Source organism: Dendropsophus ebraccatus, chromosome 2 (assembly GCF_027789765.1).
Source record: "Dendropsophus ebraccatus isolate aDenEbr1 chromosome 2, aDenEbr1.pat, whole genome shotgun sequence".
NCBI lineage: Eukaryota > Metazoa > Chordata > Amphibia > Anura > Hylidae > Dendropsophus > Dendropsophus ebraccatus.
In genome coordinates, this window is record NC_091455.1 from 113,766,279 (window position 1) to 113,785,803 (window position 19,525).

General features: G+C 41.8%; 1 protein-coding gene, 1 long non-coding RNA gene and 1 pseudogene across 2 annotated transcripts in view; 1 reads left to right on the forward strand and 2 right to left on the reverse strand.

The window, feature by feature from the left end:
- Window positions 1-19,525, reverse strand: part of ANKH (ANKH inorganic pyrophosphate transport regulator) — a 99,286-nt gene that overhangs the window by 59,339 nt on the left and 20,422 nt on the right. The gene's annotated exons all lie outside the window — the stretch shown is intronic.
- Window positions 10,404-10,524, reverse strand: LOC138784994 (U2 spliceosomal RNA; annotated as a pseudogene).
- Window positions 10,909-17,602, forward strand: LOC138783440 (uncharacterized). The gene is made up of 3 exons (XR_011361688.1): window positions 10,909-11,205; window positions 13,648-13,747; window positions 17,448-17,602. It is a non-coding gene; the product is annotated as an uncharacterized lncRNA (long non-coding RNA).

Sequence of the window (19,525 nt, forward strand, 5' to 3'; positions counted from 1 at the left end):
AGCAAGTGCAGTGACCTCCCCCTCCTCTCCTTCGCTACGTGCATTATGGGAAATGCAGGCTGGATTTAGAAATCATATCAGTGGTGAAGTAGGAATCAAGATGGCAGATGACCTATGCATTCCAGAGGCATACACAAGGCATATACAAGAACTGCTACATTATACTCTAATACAAGTTTCTGATACACTACAAAAAAAAAACCTTGAGTGCTTGCTTACATTCTAGGTTTACATTTAGGCCTCTTTTATATTTAACATTTTTTGCACCAGGAAATTAATGTGTTTCTTACAAGAAACATTGTAGTGTGTTTTATACATATTTCACTTTTCGCTTTAAGCAAATATTCTTCACTGTGTTAAACCACCTGCAAGCAAGTGAATAACCTCTTACAATGGCATTATTGGATGAGTATACAGATTATTTGAGCACACATTTTATACATCTAGAATACTGTACGGAGTAAGGGATTTTATTAAGTCATTGATCACTGACAACTTGACACCTGTCAAAAGCCAGGATGTTTGTAATGTTCAGTTGTATTCATGCTTATACTATGTTCTCAGTTTTTGCCTTCTGCTCAGTGGCAGTACGGACTGTCCAGACACTGGTCACCTCAGGAGCAGGGATTGTGATGGGAGTCCCTGCTTTTGTATACAGTGTTTTACAATAGTTACAATACAATAGTTCAGCCCACAGTCAAGTTTGTTTGGATACCAAGCAGTGTTTAAAGGGAACCTGTCACCCGGCATTGCAGCACAGAGCCCATCCGACCCCCCCGGTGGACCCCCGGATACTTACCCTTTGCTGCAAGTCCCACTCCTGGACCAAGTCCCGGGACGGAGATATCGCCATCGGCAGCACTTCAGGGTAAAATGTTGTTCAAACACAGAGGTGTTCAGGAACCGAATTACCATTATATTTTAAAATATAATTTAATCTTTGTTCGACAATATCTTGTTATTGAGTGATGTCAGTCTCTGCTCATTTTTGGGTTAAGTAATCAAGTGGGCAGTTGATTATAGGGTATGCTGTTTATGTAGGCAACAAACACACAACGTAAGTAAACTATTAATCATGGCCGTTGTTGCTGATTTGCAACACGGCCGGGATTAATGCTTTACTTACATAGTGCTGCAGGTAGAGAGAATCCCGTCCAGAGTGTATACATATAATATACACTCCAGCCGGGATCGCTAGTGGGCATGCAAAAAAATGACATGTCAGTTTTCTGCGGCCGCTATTCATTGACACTGTCAGTTCACATAGTGCTCTATTGTGTGCAGCGGTGAATTCGGATGCGGGCGCACATCTGAATTCAGCAGGAGTGAAGATCATCCAGACTGCAGTAGCGGCCGGGATGATCTTCAGTAACAGCGGCCGCTCTGTGACCTGTGTGAACATGGCCTAAATGTGATGCCCTTTATGTTAGTAATGTTCATCGTGGCCTTTCAAGCCATAGGTATGTACTCTACTTGTACATTGAAGTTTCCTCATCTGATTGTGAGGGAAATCATTTCCATCCATCACATGATTAATGAATCATTGTCACGTTAAAGTATACATATTGTGCCTGAACTTACTGAAGGAATAATACTGAGAACTTGGCAAGCATAAATTGACACGTCAATTCTTTGGGGTGGATGGTGAAATCCATCTGAGCATAGAATGGAGTCTATGGGACAGATGGAGAGTCAAGCGTGAGCATGCAGGGACAAACGGTGGAATCCGCGGGATGTTATCTGCGAGAATTCCATAGTGGGTAAATACCCTTACTACGGACATGCATCCCATTAATGAATTTGACGCAGAAAAAAACAGACACAACCTACAGCATATTGGCTTAAAATTAATGCATTGTTAGTAACTGAGGCCCATTGTGTTGTGGATTTGTGATTGATTTCACTACTTTCCACCACCACCACGAGTGTAACTGCTTTCTTTGCTGTGTATTTGTGACAGAACGGTATGAAACAATTTCGACCCTTGTGGAATTTAGTCCGAGTCACTATGATAGTATGAGCTGAAAAATAGGGCCCTGTGTGAGACAAACACTATCCCCCTCCATTTTACAGATTAGTGAAGAAGAAGCCACCAGCATCCATCTCTGTGCATGGGAGAAAGAGATGTGTCAGATTTCACACTCAACCAGCATGGGGGCTGTATAATGTCCTGTTGGTTTATTTGTTGCTTTTCCAGCATTTCTGGGAAGATATAACTAAGCAGCTGCTGAATAAATCCAAATGCTTGACAGAAAACTTAAAAACTTTCTTAGGCTGGGTTCACACTGCGTTTGTGCAGTATATTTAATGTACTTTTTTTTTTTTTTTTTTTTAAAGGGGGTGGGGGGTGGAAAAATAGTTTCAAATATGTTTAAATCCATTTTTCAGTTGACTTCCATTATAAAGAAAAAAGGGGGGGGGGGATCAAAACGGATGTTTTTTTTTTCTTTTTTTAGGTTGACCACATTTTTGTGTACGTTAAAAGTAACTATTTAAAAATGGATACGTTAAATCGACTGCAAAAACCCAGTGTGAGCACAGCCTTAGTAACTACAATGAAAGGAATAGTTTGGAAGGCTTTAGTACTACTGTAATAATGTACCGTCTTTATTTAGAAGGTTATATAAAGAAATACAGGTTCTCTGTACAGGGACATCATTGTGGCTCACAATCTTTATAAGCTTCAGATATATTATCAGGAGCCTTTCTCTACTCTGTTATTATATTACAGTAAAGGTTCTCAAAATGACATTCTGCTTTTCAACAGCCTCTTATATTCTCTACCAACCTGCTCTGTTCTTCAACTCAGAGCATAAAGACCGTACACATACTGAGCTCCTGATCTGGGACAAGAGCCAGATAGGACATTGTGAGCAACTGTCTTCTGAGCATGGATTAATTTCACTCAAGAGACATAGAATAGCAATACAAAGTAAGTGAACCCTATGGAATAAGGGTATATGCACACAGAGTAATTGTCAGAAAACTCTGTGCGGAATCTGCCACTCATCCCCGCTTGCTCCCGCTTCCCTCTACGCCGGCTCCATTGATGTGTCGGGCGGGGATTCCGCACTGAGTTTTCCGACATGTGCATATACCCCTACCTTCATTTAGTCATTGATTACAAATAAAATGTGGTCTGATTGTTATTTAATTCACAATTATAGCATGGTGGAGTGACCACAATGGTTTGAGGCTGCTTTGCTACCTCAGGGCCTAGATATCTTGCAATCATTGAGGGAACAATAAATTTAAAGGGGTATTCCACACAAACATAACTTTTCATATGTTGTCACCCATGGTAAGACTAACAATTCATTTAAGCGGGAAGTCTCCTTCCCCCAGTTCTGAGCTGCTGCTTTCTGCTGAAAACAATAAACTGTGTGTAAGAGTTTTTCTCTCTGTCTCCCTCTTCTTCCCACACCCTTCCAAAAAGGCTAATGTAAAGTACCTATCTGCAACTTTATAATGTCAGGAGGGTTGGCAGTAAGTTCATCAGCAATTTAACCTCAGATTAACCTCGCCCCCCCCCCCAACACCACCACCAGCATTACAAAAGAAGCTACAAAGTTGCAGATACAGCCTGCCAGGAACTTGTTAACATCAGCCATCTCAGAAGGTAGGGGGGAGGAGGGGAATAATAGAGAGAAAGGTTCACACACAGTTTTGTGTGTTCAGCAGAAAGCAGCAGCTCAGAATTGGGGGAAAGAGACTAAACAGAAAACAAGTATGGAATGAATTGTTAGTCTCACCATGGGTAGCAACATATGAAAAGTTATATTCATAAAAACATTTTACAGGAGAGCATAATGGCAGCGGTCCATGTTCACAAACTGGGAGGCGTAGCGTGATGCAACAAGATACTAACCCAAAGCACACAAGTTAACAATAACGGTTGTTAGGGTACAAACCCACTTGACGTATTTGCTGCGTGAATCCTATCTTAAAAATAAGCAGGCAAAACGCAGGTTGGCTTTATACGATTGTTCTGCATTAAAATACGCAATTGCGTATTTTTGAAGCGTGAAGCTTGTTGTTAGCAAAGCATCAGTTGTTAACCACCTGTGCGAAAAACGCATGTAGCTTCACGCTTCAAAAATACGCAATTGCGTATTTTAACGCAGAACAATTGTATAAAGCCAACCTGCGTTTTGCCTGCATATTTTTAAGACTGATTCACACAGCAAATACGTCAAGTGGGTTTGTACCCTAAGGCTGGGTTCACACTACGTATATTTCAGTCAGTATTGTGGTCCTCATATTGCAACCAAAACCAGGAGTGGATTAAAAACACAGAAAGGCTCTGTTCACACAATGTTGAAATTGAGTGGATGGCCGCCATTTAATAGCAAATATTTGCTGTTATTTTAAAACAACGGCTGTTATATTGAAATAATGGCCGTTATTTACTGTTATATGGCGGCCATCCACTCAATTTCAACATTGTGTGAACAGATCCTTTCTGTGTTTTTAATCCACTCCTGGTTTTGGTTGCAATATGAGGACCACAATACTGACTGAAATATACGTAGTGTGAACCCAGCTCAAAAGACGATTTGTATTTTCAAATGGCCAAATCTCAGTCCTGAAACTAACGGGGTATACCCATAGGAAACACTTGCGTGCACCCCTGGAGTTCTGTAAACAATGTAATTTGCGTGCTACAATATCTGCTCAACTCCCATTAAAGTCAATTGGTGCTAAGCAAATTGCATCTTTGGCTGTTTTCAGCTTCCTGACCACCTCTGGCAGCTGTGAATTGGCTGGACTGGGTTGGTGAGCATTAAATATGAAGATAGGTGTGGGTCCCAGAGGTGTTTATGCCATAAATGTGTCCAATGTGTATACCCCTTTGACCCTATCCAGATCCTAGGGCATAAAAAAAAAAACGGCTGTGTATGTAAAGAGTCACAGAAATATTAATGAAACACATTTGCAGGGAGAATTGCTCTAAAACTGTACCTATAAATTATACAAACCATATTTGCAACAACAAAAACATTTGGTGGAGGTAACTGCTGTGTGCGGGATCTACAGGTTAGTAAATCCATGAGCGTGTGATTTCAGCCAAAAGGACCCTCATCAATCAAGAGAACGTCAGTTTCTGAAGGCCTCACATGAATGTTACCATAACGCACTTCTGTGACCACTGTGACTGCTATAGGACTCATGGAGAGCACACTGGACTATTGGACTATAGACAATGACTAGAACAGTGACCAGGCACAGGATAAATTCAAGAGTGTGTGATCCCTGGGGGTCCAATTGCAGGGACCCGATTAACCAAAAATTCAGTCCCTTAGTGCACCTTGTAAATAGAGCAGTTATACACTTTCATGGCTACCCCCCTATGCACTGCTATGGGACTCATGGAGATTGTACTTGACTATTGCTGTCAGTGTAATGAACGGTGGTGAGACAAACTCACTACCACTCCCTTCACAAAGGTTACCATACTCGAGGACTGCTCTTCTCTTGGCAAATGGGAATCCCAGTGATCACATATTAATCACCTATCTTGTTGTGATAAATGCTGTTACTGCGCCAGCACCTTTAACTATTTACTATGTCATATTATCCGTCTCTTAGTTTACTACTATTCACAATGACCTTGGTAGCCTTTTGTATTTTCTCTATTTACGCACCCTGCCGTTCACTCACCTCATCAATGAGTCACTGTCATATGAACATTATACTGTACATGTTGTGTTTTAAGCTACTGGAGGTAAGAACTGAGCATAAATTCATGCCAGGTATATCCACAAATGATGTAAAGATAAATAGATAGTAAGTGTAGAAATCTGCCTTCGCACTCTTACCATTAGAGCTGTTCTACATAAAATAGCTGAGTAAGTAAATCTTATCACACTACAGGGCCTGTAGGCAAGAGAATGGATGTGGATCCCTTGATGTCCAAACTGCCCTTTACGTGCTTATCATTATTTTCTTTTTTTAGGCCACATTCACACAACCTACAGTTTCATTAAACTATGGAATCCCGGACGGAGTATATACACACTGTATACACTCTGGCCAGGATTCCATGCGGCCACACAAAAAATAGCGGCTGCACAAACTTGACTGCACAGACAACGTAAAGTATGGCTCCAGCTGCACTTTACATAGTCTGCTATGGTTAATTGGACTGGGGGCACACCATAATGTTCCTGTATTCCAATTAAAAAAATATGCTGTTCATCCAGCCGGTACTGCAGTACCAGCCAGGGTGAACTTCACAAACAGTGGCCATTCTGTGACACGGTCATGTCACAGAACGGCTGCTGTTATACAGCGTCTGAATGTGGCCTTAATCTAAATAGAAATTTCTATGTTTATTTCTTTATATCTCTTTGTAGGGAGTGTCAATCCCTTGTTTCGAAAATCCATAGTAACATATATTCAAGAAATGAAATAGCACATCAATAATACAGCACAGTAACATTTATTCTATGAGTTTGTGTAGGCTCAAGCCACCAGCCTTCAGTTCTGTGTATAAGAGCAGACATGTATCATTCTATACACAGGCAGATTTCACATACAGTACAACCCAAGTGAGAGCTTTTTCCATAAAGAGATTCTTTATAGAAAGTCAAAAACTTTCCTAGTAACTTTTTATTTTATTTTTTTACTAGGGAAATACTATAAAGAGAAAAGTATACTGTAACACTAATGCTGAGTGTCACTAAGGCTATGTCTGTCAGCTCTCAGTATGACCGAGTACATTAGAATATGTAAAGTTTCACACTGGGCTGAAAAGTACCATCTTTATGTAGTAAGTTATATAAAGAAATACAGGTTCTCTGTACAGGGACATCACTGTGGAATACAATCTTTATAAGCTTCCGATATATTATCAGGAGCCTTCCTCTACCCTCTTATTATATATTACAGTAAAGGTTCTCAAAATGACATTCTGCTCAACAGCCTCTTATATTCTCTACCAACCTGCTCTGTTCTTCATCTCAGAGCATAAAGACCGTACACATACTGAGCTCCTGACCTGGGACTAAGCCAACTAAGGCCAAGGGCCAGGTTAGACATTGTGAGCAATGGATTCATTTCACTCACTAGACATGCTGCTAGCGTAACAATGGCTTTCAGTTCTAGAGGTTCAATGTGAAGGACCATCTTCTCGCATAAAATGGGATGTGTCCACTCTCTGCTGATAACTGAACACAAGAGGGTTTGTACGCTAGGGCTGGGCGATATGGCCTAAAATTTATATCACGATATAATTTGATGCATGCACGATATAACGATATATCACGATATATAAAAAAATTTTTTGTGTGTATACTCACCCCCCCCCTTGCCAGTCATCAGCCTTCCCCTGTGCCAGTGATCAGCCCTCCCCTATGCCTTCAGCCCCCTTTGTGCCAGTTATCACCCCCCTTGCCAGTCATCAGCCTTCCCCTGTGCCATCAGCCCACCCTGTGCCAGTGATCAGCCCTCCCCTGTGCCATCAGCCCCCCTTGCCAGTCATCAGCCCCCCTTGCCAGTCATCAGCCTTCCCCTGTGCCATCAGCCCACCCGTTGCCAGTCATCAGCCCCCCATTGCCAGTCAGCAGCCCCCCGTTGCCAGTCAGCAGCCCCCCGTTGCCAGTCAGCAGCCCCCCCACACACAGTGCCAGTCACCTCCCCTCTCAGTTTTCCAGCCATTTCATGTGCCAGCCAGCCAGGGCCATCATCAGCCCCATGCCAAGCCATCTGCCGCCCCCGACCCCTCTGCTACTTACCTTTCCTGCAGGGCTGGCTGATGGAGTCAGCGAGGCGAGACGGGCCGCGTCTTCTTCCCAGCATGCACTGGGAAACCTGACGTCACACGCATCAGCGCGCTAGCGCGCTGACGATGCGTGAACGGAAGGCCCTGCAGCGCGGTACCACGGAGCGGTAAGTGAGAAGCTTATTCACTACCGCTCCGTGGTATATCGCGATATGACGATATGCCAAAAATCTATATCGTCAACCAAATTGATGACGATATTTTGGCATATCGTTTATATCGCCCAGCCCTATTGTACGCTTCTTTTTATTGAACACTACAAATCTGCCAAAGACCAAAACTGTATGGAGGTACCAGTCTTGCACAGGCTAAGTAAAGAACATTGTATTAAAGAACTAGGGGGTCATTTATGAAAGTTACGACTTACATCGGGTAAAAGGGGTCAGATTCGGCCCTTCTACTTGGCATACGCCAGCCGTATCCCCTGCTGGCCAGTCTTAATAAATGTCCCCCCCCAGTGTATAGTGTATAACAAATTAAAATAACGCAGCTAGTAGGATATCACAGAGACACATGCCTTCCAAAATTCCCCAAAGTGTTATGAAAAAACAAAGCAAGAAGTGTATCGAGGCAAATTTTCAACTTCAGACTGATCTAGCTTTTCAGGAGAATGCAGAAATACATGCTGAGAACAAGCACACTAACACTTATGCAACCAAAATTATATATATATATATATATATATATATATATATATATATATATATATTAAAGTAACTGAGCAATTGGTTTCCTAGTGTATGACAGGGAGGAGAGCAAGAAGAGATCTGCTGTGAACGGACAATATGGCGCCTGCGCAGGATTTTATGTTACACTCCTCAGAAAGGGGTACATCAGAGAAATTGGTTTAAAGGGGTTATCCAGCGCTACAAAAACATGGCCACTTTCCCCCTACTGTTGTCTCCAGCTTGGGTGTGGTTTTGAAACTCAGTTCCATTGAAGTAAATGGAGCTTAATTGCAAACCACACCTGAACTGGAGACAACAGTAGGGGGAAAAGTGGCCATGTCATAGTCATAATACTTTGCCCTGTAATTCCCAACTCCCTGCTCTGTTCTATCTCTGCCACACAGTGCTATGTAGGGATGGTCCGAACCATCCGAGGTTCGTGTTCGTATGAACCCGAACACTCGGCATCAGACTCCCGCTGTCTGCCCGCTCCGTGGAGCGGGTGGATACAGTGGGAGGACCGCCTGGAAAACTTCCAGTTTTCCAGGCGGTCCTCCCGCTGGATCCGCCCGCTGCACGGGGCGGGCAGACAGCGGGAATCATTACCGAGAGTTCGGGTTCATACGAACCCGAACCGAACTCGGTTCTGACCATCCCTAGTGCTATGCAATGCAGGGTTGCCCCCTGTCCTGTATATTTTTATATACAGTACACGGGGGGGAAGGGAATCACGGTGTCCAGCAGCCTCTGTACTAACTATGCTAGAACTAGAGCGAGCAGTAACAGAAATCCGCTCCCTTTTCAGAAGCATAGGCTACACAGTTTGTCAGCGTACTGTTTTTGGAACTGCACTGAAAAGTGTTCTTTGTTTAATACAGAAATATCCTGCCAAAGAATCGGAGATGTACGCTACTTTATGTCTATACAGTGGTATTTAGCAGAGGTTTTCCTGACATATACTTTAAACTGACACTGTGAGCTCACAGTGTGAACTGAGCCTAAAAGAAGTGCATCAGGAAATGACAATAGGAGTAGTCCTAAGGTGGAGGCATACTTGGTTTATTGCTCATGGATAAATTCATGGATTACTTCTTAATCCATTAAGCACTGAAATACTACCCCTTGGTATACAAGAAATGTAATCTTATTTGCTACAGATGGAAATCTCTGATCCCCTGATGCTGTGAATTATCTTTGTCAGTAGCACTCACTATACAGGGCTTTGCTGTCTCACACTCTTATATGTAGCATCTTACCAAGCTGGGGGGACGGTATTCTTTAATTTAATTACTGTTAACAGTATATATATATATTTTTTTTATTAATGTTTAATTATTTTTGGGCCTCTGGTATATATAGCCATATTTTTTTTCTGTATGGCTGGGCCGGCTCTTTTCAAAAGCAATGTGTATTATAAGGTGTGCCTGTACCTATCCCCAAGTATATTTATTTATAAAGATACAGACTGCCTGTATCTAATACTTAATCTAATCCTGTGTCCCACTGCCATCTTGGTGATGTCACTGTGTACCAGCACTGGAACACACCGCTGGAATGCAGTGACACCAAGGTGGCGGCATCTGACGGAACAGCAGCGGGACACAGGATCAGCTAAAGTATTAGATACAGGCAGTCTGTATCTTTATAGACTTGGGGACAGGTACACTTATACAATAGGAGCGGTAAGTATAAGATGATAGGTTCTCTTTAAATGTAAGGAATAAAGTGTCTTCTCTAATGTAGACCTATAATTGTGACTGATCGTAGTAGGCCTGGTCATAATGTTTAACTTACTCCAACTGAAAAAAATCAATTCTTCCAGTACTTATCAGCTGCTGAATGTCCAACACATCTCTGTCTATGTCTATGACATACAGCAGCTAATAAGTACTGGACGACTTGAGAATTTTTAATCAAAGTAAATTACAAATTTCTGGCAATTTTTGGCATCAGTTGATTTGAAAGAAATTTTTTTTTTAATTGGAGTTGCCCTTTATAAAACGGATGTGTCAGATATTAAACTGATAAGAACAGATACTACACTTGACCTTAGCCAAAAGGCAAAGAAGTCATTACTATTTAAACCTAATCCATGTGCAAGAGGCCAAATAAAGGCAGACCCCATATACCTTTAATAACTGACGGTCGAACAATCATTGCATTGGGGGCTATGGGGATTTTATGTGTTGTGTATTTTATTTACTGTTATACTTTATTTTACTGTCCCACCATGGGGACATCACTATTTGATTGCCTGATTCCAGGCACATGAATGCAGATCTGCATTGCATTGTAATGTGCCTGTAATAGGCAAAGCTGACCAGGCTCGGCCTTAGGCTGAGCCTGCTTAGCCACCGTAGTTATGACACAGGAGGATTCAGGGAAGCCTCCTGGTGCTATAGCAACCATTGGGCTGTGCGATAACTTCTGCACATCCCAATGGGAATAGAAGGAAGATTCTCCCTCTATTCTACACTATAGGTGCTGCGATCACAGAAAAAAAGATATAAGACCCTCCCTGTCTTATTTTCAGAGAAACACAGTAGATACTTGCCTTCTCAGTATCACAAATATAATATATAGGCACCTATTCAGACATCCTTACCTTGCTGGCAAGCTAAGTCTCCCCTTACGAGAAGAGACTGCACATGTCTGCCATCCTGCTGATAGTGGGCCTAACAAGGTTATTGGTGCCATGAAGAAAAGATGCACCTTTATTTGGTGAAGGAGCAGACAGGTCGGAGAAACCAAAGGGTGAGCAGAAGGCACATTGGAGTGAATATAGAAGGGGCTCTGTGCTTAACTAGCACTGCTATGTGTGTGCTTCTTAGCATTATTTTTACTATACAGTATTTTTCTATGTTTCACAATTATTAGGCAACCTTTTTGTTTCCTTTATACTAACCCTTTACTTGCCTTCCGACAATATCTCACCTGTTACTAGTTCATACAAGTTTGCCCAGAAACTATACATTTTCTAAATACTTCAGACCCTTCTAGCGTGACTTTTGCCTTTCGGCATGCTTGTGCTCACCATGTCTGTAAAAAGCACCAGTTCATGGCCTATAACCTGCACTGTCTGAAACATCTACAGTTTAAACTGGTGTATTTGAAAGTGTACGTTTTCCTAGAGAACTAACTTCAAGCTGAGTCACGCATTGATTCACGGTAGAGAAAGGTGTGATAAAAGATTTAACATGAAATTGTACTGTAGTGTTGCAATTACATATAGGAGGATTTATTAAACAGGTTATTAAAAGATCAAGAATTACCACCTGTCCACAGAAAAGGTAAAAACTAACTTATCACTGGGGGTCCAACTACTGGGACCGCCACCAATCATGAGATCAGAGATCCTTTTCCCCAAATGATCAGAGTGACAGGGCGCATGGATGGAATTTGCTAGGAAAAGCCAATAGATGTCATGTATGTCATGAATTACTGTCACTTTAAAAAAAAACATTTCCAAACTAGATTGTAGGTCTATGTAAGTAATGTAAGTGACACGTCAAAAGTTTTTTTTTTTAAAGTGACAATAACGCTTTTGCAAGGGTATAAACCCACACACCGTATATGCAGCGTATTTACTGCTGCGATACGCAGCAAACTCGCAGCAGATTAGATCTAAATAACTGAACACAGCATCAAATCTGTACCAACAAATCTGCTGCGTATTTGTTGCGTATCTGCTGCATATACGGCGTGTGGGTTTATACCCTAAGGGTAAGTTCCTATGTAGTGAATTTGCTGCAAATTTTCTGTCTGGATTTGTACGAGGAAAATGCAGAGTGCAATGAAGTACCAGGAGAGTAGATAAGATTTTAATATATCCCAGCCACATGCTGTGAAAACTTTCCCCATAGAAACTGACAGGCAATAAAAAACGTAAATCTGCAGCATATCAATTGTGTGTGGATTTTCTAATGCATAGATTTAGTGTGGATTTGGAGGAAATATTTTTTAAATGTGTTAGCTCATCCTTAAACTTATACTTTTAAACTGTGACAGAGAAAAAAAATCTTCAAAACTCCTTTAAGCCCTTCTTTACTTCCTGAGTCATAGACTGTGCACAAAGGGAACAAGGGAAACAAACTGACATCAACTCCAGACTCATTTCTGGCTCTGAATATTGGTAGTCACTTTTCAAGTCCATCCAACCACTAGTTTAACAAAGTTTAAAGGGGTTGTGCAGGGTATTAAAGGCTTTTTTTGCAAAACAGCACCACTCCTCAGGTCCTGTGGTATTAGACTTAAAAGACATTTATTTTGATGCAATGATATTCTGAACGTCCAAAGCTCTGGCCATTCAGGAGCTCACTGCATCATTACCACCTATAAAGCCGACAGGCCCACTACAAATAAGTGTGGGATATATACACAGCACAAGGACCATGTGTTTGTAAGCCTGGATACCCGTTTTGTCTCGGTTCACAGTCATTTAGACTGTGCTGCACTATTGAGCTGTATGGCGCAGTCACGTTATTTTTCATAATGTAAATTACAGAAAAGAACACAGAACTTGTCCAGAACTTTGTATTGGTCGGAGTCTTGATGCTGAGACCCCTGCCGATCAATACAATAAAGGGGCAGACATGCGCTGCAGCATGCGCTCTGCCTCTTCATCTCTGTCTCACTGCTAAAGCAGCAGTGGACAGAATTATAATGGAGCCCTATGAAACGTCTGGTAATTGCTGTACTGGAAGTTCCATAGGGCTCCATATAATTCCATCCACCGCTACTTTAGCAGTGAGACAGAGATGAAGAGGCAGGGGTATTAGCACCCGGACCTCGACTGATACAAACCTCTGACTTGTCGTTATGACATGTCAGAAGTTTGTTTAAAAGGTAGGTACCCTTTAAGGGAGATATGTGCAATATCTTCAAAAAGAGGTCATTTAGTTCACAATCCAATAATTTAGGATTTGTGACAACACCCATTTAGAGGTTTGAGGATTAAACACCATTACTCAACTACCATAATCTGCCTGTTATTTAGAGAACCAGGGAGAGCTGTCAGTAAGATGCACTGCAGTTTATTCTATATAACACCTGAAATATGTGAGGATATCATTTAGACTGTGCTGCACTATTGAGCTGAATGGCGCAGTCACTCTATTTCATAGAACAGCTGTGCAGAGATCAATGCAATAACATGGAAATCATATCATTCATCTAATGTCATCTGTATAATTCCAGTCGCTGTAAATCACACAGAATCAGAAACCTCTACCTATAGCTATGCAGATAAGCAGATGGATTACAAGAACATGGCTGTGACAGCCTCATATTTAGATGGGTAAGACAATGGTGAAATTAAGAGTTTATAAAGGCAAAGTGATATATTTGCTATTGTTTTATGAATCCGTTAGTGGCCACTAATATGCCTTAGGTCCTTATTCCTATACATATGTCTTTTAACTGACCTATTGGAATAAGCAAATGTCACGCTTCTGTGTCCGCATCACGGATAATCAGCTGTCAGTGTAACTACCTGAAGCAGAGAATCCTCCTCTGCGGGTAGTTTAACCCATTAAATGCCACAGTCAAACCCCTCCCCCCATAATAAAATGACAGTTTACGACAGTTTATCCTCCATATAGAATAACATGTTACAAAAAACATTAAAAAACTATACATGTTTGGTCCACATCCAGAACGACCCAAGCTATAAAATTCTATTATCAGTTTTTGTAGTTTTTTTCAAGAAAATAGCTTCTACTATGCCAAAGTGGCAAAAGTTAAAAAGAAAAAAAACAACAATTCAAATTTGGTATCGCTGCAATCGCAGTGACCCAGAGAATACAGTTATTATGTTATTTTTTCTGCACACTGGATGGTGTAAGTTTAATATTTAAAAAAAAAAAAAAAAGAACTTACATTTTTTCTATTTTCCTTCAAAAAAAAGTTATTAAAAATCAATCAATAGGTTCCATGACCTGAAAATGGCGACAATAAAAAGTAAAAGTTGTCCCGCAAAAAACAAAACCTCATATGGCTACATGGGCAAAAATAAAACAATGGTATGACTCTTGGAAGACAGCAATGAAAAAGTATGAAAAAAGGCTTGGTCGAATAGGGCGGTCACTAAAGAGTTAACCATAGGGTTACCTTTACACAGGGTATGTTTCCTTAAGGTCCTATTCCACAGAACGATAATCGTCCCGTGGAATAGAAGGCAATGATTAGCCAACATCGTTCATGTCGGCTGATCATTGCAGTCGTTTGTCTTTCAAACATGTTGAAAAACAAACGACTGTGATAACAGCGATATGCTGCCGTTGCTCCGCGGAATAGGAGCGGTGGCAGCAGACCACCACTATCCTCTATGGGCTGCCCCCCCCCGCACCTCCCCGCAGCCACCCGCTTGCTGCTGCTACGTGTAATAGCGGTGGCAGCGAGCGGGGAACGAGGAGCAAACAAGCGCTCGTTTTCTCCTCACTGTCGGCCCGTGGAATAGGAGCTTTAGGCAGCTGGATTTCTACCATGTTATATTGGATGTCATAGATTAGCCTCATTCAGAGGCGCTAATTGCTGGCCAGCGTTGTCCCAAGCAATACACTAAGGGGGAGGTTTATCAGTCAGTCCTATTGTAAAAATGTTCCTCTCTTACCCCAAGCAACCAGCAGAGTTCAGCTATTAACTATTTATAAGCCCTGGTAGAATGAAAGCTGGGCTGTGATTGGTTACAAGGGGCCACAAAAACATTCCTGCAGTAAGAACTTTGATAAATAAGTGTCACTTATTTCAGCGTATTTGAACTGTGCACTCAAGATGCAGTTTGTCTCCATTCACTATGTAGTGGTAGTTCATCTGTCGTTCACTTGAACGAGAGCTAAGCTGCAGTTACACATCACCACAGCTACAACGTAATCAAAGCCAATGGCTTCAATCCCATTTACTGTAATGCAGGAGTGGAACAGCTGATCAGCAGGGGTGGCAGGTATTGGCAGCCGGCCGATCAGTGACTAAAGATCATGTGAATAGCTTATCAGCCTGTTTTTGCCGTGAAAATACAGAGACACAACTACTGCCCATTGAGACATTTGGGAGCACTTGGGCCCTTCATCATCATCCAGGCTTAGGCCTAATATTGCCATGGCTTTTATTCTCACTGGAGCCCTGATAGATAATTCAATAGAAAAGTCAATGGCAAACATGGAACTGTATGACATTGTTTTCTCCTCTTTCCTTTATATTCTGCTCAATTGTATGCTCAAAACATAATGTAGAAAGGACCCTTGAAAATACCATATTACATAAGTAGTAAATGACTATTAACATGTTTTCTCTCCCTACCATTACTGTTACCATAGCAATGAAATCCGTGGAGTCTATGCAGCCATATACTGTTCTCGCTGTACCTAATTTTTGTCACTAGGAGTATTTTGACATTTTGGTAAAGTGGAGGATATAAAAATAATTGGACGCTTAAAAAAAAGATTCTACTGACCTGTATAGACTATGGCTAAGCAAGACATATACACATCTAAACACATTTAAAGTTGTAAAATGGTATTCTGAATATAGATAACGGTTCTATAATAAATAAAACACTTTTCAGAAACGTCTGTACAGGGTACATGGCATTGCATAACTACCAATGGTTGAATTTCATTTCTGTAAAGTCTAAGGGTAGAACAGGGAGCTTTAAAATTATTACGCTACCTAGGCGGCTAAGCTGGAAGATGTAGCCATTTGGGGCCACCCAATAGGAGGGTTTATCTACCTAACACGAGTGATCTACCAACCTACTATAGGGGTGCCACCAACATAATATGAGGAATCTACCTAATGCATCTAATGTAGACGCCTACCTACCTAATATGAGGGGAGGGATCTACCTATCTAATATGAGGGGAAGGATCTACCTAATATAAGTGTGTTAACTACTTACTAAACAGCGGTATACCAATCTGCTTTTTGGGTGCAAAAAGAAGACTACAATTGTATAGGGGCACAATGGTGGCATACCTTCCTTGTAGGAAGCACTTAAGTGGGCTCTAATAGTGTGCAGGCGCAATCACTGTTTGCACTTTGACTATGTGGGGGCATAAATGAGGGGCACTACTACTCTGTGGGGCAAGAGAGGGGGCATTATTACCATTTGGAGCACTACAGATGAGGAATATGCGGCAAGCAGGGGTGGATTAACTTCACCATAAGCCCCAGGCTGTTGACCAAGCTTGGGCCCCCCAATTCTACAGGAACTATGGCAACACTAGCGTGGTGTTCATAGTACAGGATAATCTCATGATGCCTTGATTTATGCAAAACTGTGGTAAAAAAGCAGCGATTTTTGCAAATTATGGCCGAACTATAGCCAGGCTATGGGTCCCCCAGGAGATCAGGGCCCTGGGCTACCGCCCGAAAAGGGCCTATTGTAATCCACTGCTGGTGCCAAGGTGGGAAATAGGGATGATAGCAAGGAACAAAGCGTTTCTGATACAGTATGTTTATTGGCCTCAACTTTGTAAATTGGCAGGCTCAGCACTAAGCAGTGCCAATCACTTTCTATATGGCCTGATAACAGCTCTATACCTTAGATACCCTTATACTGGCCCTGGGTAGAAGCAGCACCAGTATAAGCCTAGGTGAATGGGCAGGTTATAGGAGAAAACTCTGTGTGGTGTGCTACTATTTTTTACTTTATATGGCATTTCCCTGATGTCCCTGTAAACTTGGCAAGTATGTGAATGTGCCAGGTCACCATGAAAGCCTGGCCTGATACATTATATGGTGGTTTAGTGAGAAAAAAAAAACTATACTGGCAATGTAATGATTAAATTGCTCATATTGCATTTCTTTGCCCCCGGACCGGACCCATACATTACATAGACAAGGAATAGGAATTTACAATTGTTTGCTGATGGTCACACATTACAACTGCATTGTGCAAGGTGTATATTTAAGTGTTTACTATTCTGTGCACGCTGGTTAGTAAATCTCTTTACAGATGCAAAACGCAAAGTGATTTACAGCTCTTCTTTTTTGTGTAGGTTGGCAGAAAAGATAGACACAGGCACCGCAGATCTGCAAGTCATATGTGCATACATTATACTACAGGAAGCACAATAAAACTGTGGTCTATGCTGCTATCACTAAAACACAAATTATCTTATGTTCTTACATTTATTCCCAAATATTCTCTGAAAAATAGGTATGTATGGGTAAAGGCGATGTATAAATCATCACAAGTATATTTGTATGCTCAATATATTCAGTTTATTTGTATAATTAATATATTACACAAGTATTTTGATGACATACAATATGAGTGGAAAATGGAACATGAAACCTGCATCCAAAGCAAGACTGAGATTCCAAAGCAAGTCATGTTGTGGTAATTTTACTTTCATAAATATATTTAAGGGAATCTGTCACTAGGTTTTTGCCACCTTAAATAAGGGCAACATAAACTAGTGACAGAAATACTGAACAGATTGGTGTATTACTTCCATCATTTTGTTCAGCCGTTCTCCTAATATGCAGGAGAATAGGATTCTTGCCACACCCCTCCCCCACCCTCCAGCTGTTGATTGACAGTTGACTGCCCATACACAGCATAGATAGATAACTGCCAATCAGCAGCTGGTGGGGGAGTTTTATGTTGCTTATGAATAGTGAGGACTACTGGGCTCATGCACATAATGGAGATGACTACTTATTGTCCATGTTACTCAGGAGGAGATCTGTGAATGAGCTGCACAGAACAATGTACTGTAAGTGATACATCATTCTATTTTACCTTTCTGTCACTAGTTTATGCTACCCTTAGAGAGGGCTGCATAAACTTGCTGACAGAGTCTCTTTAAAGAGGTTGTGAATTTTACTTAGGCCCTAAGCTTATTTCTAAATTATTAAAAGAGGATTTTATTTTAGAACAGTAGCAATCTAAAATACCAGAGCTACTGCCAAGATGGAAGTGTCACATGCTACAATGTCACAGCGACAAATCTGCCCTGCAATGTAGCAATATAGGTGCATGCAAAGTAATAATGCACTAGGTTAATTTATCTTTCATAGCATGTGGTAAAAAACAGCCTCTATAGAAGCCTTCCTAACTTTTACACAATGTATTACCATGTACCATGCTAAGCTACTTAAAGCTTACCTATAAAGGTTTTTTTCTTCCAATTCTGTATTTTATTAAAGGAGAAGTCCGTCCAAAATTTTATATTTATATGCTATTACTTATGGAAAGTTATACAATTTTCTAATGTACATTAATTATGGGAAATGCTCATATACTGCTATTTCCCTTAATTTAGTGTATCAGGAAGTGTTAGAATTCTCTCAAAAGCGGTGACGTCACTACGAAGGGTGTAATTCCCATGGAGTGTCCAGCAGGGGGCGCACTATATATAGAAGTCAATGAGTACCATTGACTTCTATATATAGTGCGCCCCTGCTGGACACTCCATTGGAATTACAATGGATGTGTGTATGTAATGTAATGTTATGTACTGTACTTTGCGATTGAATACATTTATGGAATACTTTGGGGAGCAAGTGTCCTTGCTCCCCAAAGTATCCCATAAATGTATTCAATAAATACATTTGCAGGGCACCGAGCAGGGAGGTAGAGAAGTGCCATCTACCTCCCCCCTCCCTGCTCGGTGCTGGGAACATATACAAAGTACTACTACCCCATTATCTGCAGATAATGGGGGAGTAGTACCTGTCCTATCTTATCGCCGCCCGCGCCGCTCATAGAAGTGCCGCCCGCGCCGCCGCTCATAGAAGTGCCCCCTCCTCCTCTACTCCCCCTCCTCCTCCTGGCTTCAAACACCATGGCCCTGCTGACTCCCCGCCGCCCGCGCTGCTCCTCACACTATCTGGCCGGCCGCCGCTCTCTGCTCCTGCAGGCCGGCCGCGTCAGCCCTCACCCACCCCGGCCTGGGACACAGTGTGCTTCCTGGTGTCCCAGGCCCGGGTGGGTGAGGGCTGACGCGGATAATGTGAGGAGCGGCGCGGGCGGCGGGGAGTCAGCGGCATGGGCAGCGGGGAGTCAGCGGGGCCATAGTGTTTGAAGCCGGGAGGAGGAGGGGGCACTTCTATGAGCGGCGGCACGGGC